Genomic DNA, 5,741 nt, shown 5'->3' on the forward strand with positions numbered 1-5,741 from the left:
TTTTTCTACTGTGCTGAAGAAAAAGAAATTGCATGTATTTAATATACCAATCCTCTCAAGCATACACATCCTATTCCACAAAAGTTTTAAATTGTTAGAATATTTTGTAATAGATTCAGGAAAGGAAATCATTGTGTGGAAATCTTTTCGGTCTTCAGTTTGAGAATGTAGGACTTTCTGTTGTGCAGTTATCTCTAATTTTGAAAAACGATAATTTATATTGATTTGATGGCACCATAAATGTCCCTAAAATCAACAGGCTTGCGGATGCACACGTCTCAGGCCCTGTTTTTCTCCCTAAACTGTGATTTTAAAAACCAACATATTCAAGAATCAACCATTCTGGGTTCCAGAATCCTCAAGACAGATGAGTACTTGTGTAAATTACACTGTTAGGCAACTCTGCACATATGACTATGTAAATTGTTCTAGTGATGTCGCTAAAATAAACTAAATATTGGCATGCGGTGGTCTACAACTGTGATAGTGCAGAAGCTCTGGATCAAAAATATTTCATTATGAAAGGGTATTCTGAAGGTATTTGTTGCATGGCTAGTTTGGAGTTTCTTCTGATGCTGGGTTTGATCACCAAAGCTATGTTGCAGATGTACTACAGCTTGACTAATGGCTGCGCACACCACATAAATAATTCATCATCACGTCACCTGATCTCTGAAAAAGTGAAGTCTTATCCTCGAAGCAACTGCTCTTCGGCTACCTGCTCTTCGTCTACCAACTTTCTGCTGTTTTGAAGTTCTGTTAGCCTAGCAACTAGTGAGGTCTGATTCTGACGTAAGCTATGTTTATTTACATACAAGTACTACATTTTTCCATTTGATGAAGAGCAAGATCCTGTAGAAGCCTGTTTTTTTTTTTTTTTTTCTTTTTTTTTTTTTGCACTAGCTTTTTTTTTTGCACTAGCTTGAGTATCTGTTGTACAATTCCTGGGCCTGACATGTCATCTACTTTTTAAAAATTTGTTCATGGGATTTGGACGTCACTGGCTGGCCCAGCATTTATTGTCCATCCCCAAGGATATTTAAGAGTCAACCACATTGCTGTGGATCTGAAGTCACATATAGGCTAGACCAGGCAAAGATGCCAGATTCCTTCCCTGAGGGACATTAGTGAACCTGATGGGTTTTTACAACAATCGGCAATGGTTTCATGGTCATCGTTTAATTCCAGATTTTTATTGAATTCAAATTTCACCAACTGCCATGATGGGATTCGAACCCAGGCCCCCAGTGCATTACTGGGGTTTCTGGATTGCTAGTCCAGCAACTATATCACAGCCTCCCCATACTTGTATCGCAAAACAATAATTTGCTTCATGGAGCTGACGCAGAATAGGAAATTGTGAGGAATGTTTGCAGAATTGGCCATGGTCAAAACGCAAGAGAGGATTTGTTCTTTTTTAAATATAAATTTGAAGTACCCGATTCATTTTTCTTTTCCAATTGAGGGGAAATTTAGCGAGGCCAATCCACCTATCCTGCATATCTTTGGGTTGTGGGAGTGAAACCCACGCAAACATGGGGTGAATGTGCAAACTCCACCCGGACATTGACTAAGAGCTGGAATCGAACCTGGGATCTCGGTGCCATGAGGCAGCAGTGCTAACCATTGCACGGACATGCTGTTCTGCAAGTAAGAATTTGTAGGACAACTTTGAAACTGGGGAGCTGGGAAACAAGCTAGAGTGGTTGAGTGAAGAAAGTTCCCCAAGTGGAGAGAGTTGATGTTTGAAGGATGAACAACTGGTTTGAGAGGAGCAGGTACACAGTAAATCGGGTTGAAAAGATGGAAGAAACAAAATGGCTAGAAGGACTGTAGCAGGTAGAATGAGTGCTTTTTAAATGTGGACAAGGATTTGGAAGTATCTCGTCGGCTCAGGAAGGCAGTGAAGGTTGGACAGGACAAGTTAGTGAACTGGAATGGGTGTAAAATATCAGCAGTGGATTTCAACAGTAGGCAGACTTGTGAGCTTGAGCCTGGGAATGATAAAACTAGTTTCAGTGGAGGTGAAGTCTGCACCAAGACACATGAAGTTACAGAGGTGGAAACTGGTCAAGTTGAATTTGTGCATCATTTTGACTACACCCTCAGTTGGGGGCTATGATTCAGTTTGACCTTCCAGGAATATGAGTTTTTCACCTTGCCATTGTTTGATCTGAAAATAGTTCTCTATTACAGCTTGAATTAGACAAGGAAGCAGAGTGATGGCAAAGGGAAAAAGTTGGGTCTCATTAACCCCCAGCTGCCTAAATATCTCAGTCCCTCCAGCTCCTCCCTAAAAACAATCTGCCTCTGACCAAACTCTGCCACATTTTGATGCTGTGTGAAGTTCCTTGGGCCATTTTACCATGTTAAAGTCAAGTTGTTACATGCACACATGCCAACCTCGCAAATTAGCAAAAGCTGATGAACCAAAACAGCCCCAGTTGAAGGTTGTACGATCTGTGAGGATGAGGTAGACCGAAAATGCAGAAAGACACGGACTGGTCATAGCGTTGCGCAGGTCAAAGAGACACCGCCTGAGTGAGAGACACAGACAGAATGAGAATTTGAAACTTGGTAATTTGGTGCAGAGTGGGAGAAGGTGCTATTTCCCTAGTGTTCTCTTTCTTCTGGCCTGTAACTTTTAAGCAGCAGGGAAAGAACCTGAGAACATCTGAGACCCTCCGAAGGTAAGCAAGTGATTTTTACTCATTTTTACTTTTATTACCTTTTCAAATTGTGTATGGGGGGTGGGGGGACGGGGACGACTGAAGTGACATCACAGAAAAGCTGTGACCTGAGTGGCTGGTTGGGAATCTACACTAAATTACAAAAATTAAGCATTGGTAACTAATTAAACATAATTACTTGATTATAATTTAGAGGGGTATCTAAGCCAGAGATCGGAGAGTACTATAATTAGTTTTCACATTTATAGTAGAAATCTAGTGCTAGGAAACATAGTTAACAGTAACTTTTTAAAAAAAAATTTTAACTTTTAACTTTAATTTACTAATTAATTGACCAATGTCAGTTAGAGGGGTGCAGTGCTCTGACTGTGAGATGTGGCAGGTCCGGGAGGCTTCCAGCGTCCCGGATGGCTTCATCTGCAGAAAGTGCACCCAACTGGAGCTCCTCACAGACCGCATGGTTCGGTTGGAGCAGCAATTGGATGCACTTAGGAGCATCCAGGTGGTGGAAAGCGTCATAGATAGCAGTTACATTAATGTGGTCACACCCAAGATGCAGGCAGAGAAATGGGTGACCACCAGAAAGGGCAGGCAGTCCGTGCAGGAATCCCCCGTGGTTGTCCCCCTCTCAAACAGGTATACCCCTTTGGATACTGTCGGGGGGATAGCCTATCAGGGGAAAACAGCAGCAGCCAGAGCAGTGGCACCACGGCTGGCTCTGATGTTCAGAAGGGAGGGTCAAAGCGCAGAAGAGCAATAGTAATAGGGGACTCTATAGTCAGGGGTACAGATAGGCACTTCTGTGGACGTGAAAGTGACTCCAGGATGGTATGTTGCCTCCCTGGTGCCAGGGTCCAAGATGTCTCCGAACGGGTAGAGGGCATCCTGAAGGGGGAGGGCAAACAGGCAGAGGTCATTGTACCTATTGGTACTAACGACATAGGCAGGAAGGGGCATGAGGTCCTGCAGCAGGAGTTCAGGGAGCTAGGCAGAAAGTTAAAAGATAGGACCCCTAGGGTTGTAATCTCGGGATTACTCTCTGCCATGTGCCAGTGAGGCTAGAAATAGGAAGATAGAGCAGCTAAACAGCTGGTGTAGGAGGGAGGGTTTCCGTTATCTGGACCACTGGGAGCTCTTCCGGAGCAGGTGTGACCTATATAAGAAGGACGGGTTGCATCTAAACTGGAGAGGCATATATATCCTGGCCGCGAGGTTTGCTAGTGTCACATGGGAGGGTTTAAACTAGTATGGCAGGGGGGTGGGCACGGGAGCAATAGGTCAGAAGGTGAGAGCATTGAGGGAGAACTAGGGAATAGGGACAGTGTGGCTCTGAGGCAGAGCAGACAGGGCGAAGTTGCTGAACACAGCGGGTCTGGTGGCCTGAAGTGCATATGTTTTAATGCAAGAAGTATTATGGGTAAGGCAGATGAACTTAGAGCTTGGATTAGTACTTGGAACTATGATGTTGCCAATGCAGAGACCTGGTTGAGGGAAGGGCAGGATTGGCAGCTGAACGTTCCAGGATTTAGATGTTTCAGGCGGGATAGAGGGGGATGTAAAAGGGGTGGCGGAGTTGCGCTACTGGTTAGGGAGGATATCACAGCTGTACTACGGGAGGACACCTCGGAGGGCAGTGAGGCTATATGGGTAGAGATCAGGAATAAGAAGGGTGCAGTCACAATGTTGGGGGTTTACTACAGGCCTCCCCACAGCCAGCGGGAGATAGAGGAGCAGATAGGTAGACAGATTTTGGAAAAGAGTAAAAACAACAGGGTTGTGGTGATGGGAGACTTCAACATCCCAATATTGACTGGGACTCACTTAGTGCCAGGGGCTTAGATGGGGCAGAGTTTTTAAGGAGCATCCAGGAGGGCTTCTTAAAACAATATGTAGACAGTCCAACTAGGGAAGGGGCGGTACTGGACCTGGTATTGGGGAATGAGCCCGGCCAGGTAGTAGAAGTTTCAGTAGGGGGGGCACTTCGGGAACAGTGACCACAATTCAGTTAGTTTTAAAGTGCTGGTGGACAAGGATAAGAGTGGTCCTAGGGTGAATGTGCTAAATTGGGGGAAGGCTAATTATAACAATATTAGGTGGGAACTGAAGAACCTAGATTGGGGGTGGATGTTTGAGGGCAAATCAACATCTGACATGTGGGAGGCTTTCAAGTGTCAGTTGAAAGGAATTCAGGTCCGGCATGTTCCTGTGAGGAAGAAGGATAAATATGGCAATTTTCGGGAACCTTGGATAACGAGAGATATTGTAGGCCTCGTCAAAAAGAAAAAGGAGGCATTTGTCGGGGCTAAAAGGCTGGGAACAGACGTAGCCTGTGTGGAATACAAGGAAAGTAGGAAGGAACTTAAGCAAGGAGTCAGGAGGGCTAGAAGGGGTCATGAAAAGTCATTGGCAAATAGGGTTAAGGAAAATCCCAAGGCTTTTGACACGTACGTAAAAAGCAAAAGGGTAGCCAGGGAAAGGGTTCGCCCACTGAAGGATAGGCAAGGGAATCTATGTGTGGAGCCAGAGGAAATGGGCGAGGTGCTAAATGAATACTTTGCATCAGTATTCACCAAAGAGAAGGAATTGGTAGATGTTGAGTCTGGAGAAGAGTGTGTAGATAGCCTGGGTCACATTGAGATCCAAAAAGACGAGGTGTTGGGCATCTTAAAAAATATTAAGGTAAAGTCCCCAGGGCCTGATGGGATCTACCCCAGAATACTGAAGGAGGCTGGAAAGGAAATTGCTGAGGCCTTGACAGAAATCTTTGGATCCTCACTGTCTTCAGGTGATGTCCTGGAGGACTGGAGAATAGCCAATGTTGTTCCTCTGTTTAAGAAGGGTAGCAAGGATAATCCAGGGAACTACAGGCCCGTGAGCCTTACTTCAGTGGTAGGGAAATTACTGGAGAGAATTCTTCGAGACAGGATCTACTCCCATTTGGAAGCAAATGGATGCATTAGTGAGAGGCAGCATGGTTTTGTGAAGGGCGGTCGTGCCTCACTAACTTGATCGAGTTTTTCGAAGAGGTCACAAAGATGATTGATGCAGGTA

The sequence above is a fragment of the Scyliorhinus torazame genome, chromosome 13 (assembly GCF_047496885.1).
Source record: "Scyliorhinus torazame isolate Kashiwa2021f chromosome 13, sScyTor2.1, whole genome shotgun sequence".
Classification (NCBI taxonomy): Eukaryota; Metazoa; Chordata; class Chondrichthyes; order Carcharhiniformes; family Scyliorhinidae; genus Scyliorhinus; species Scyliorhinus torazame.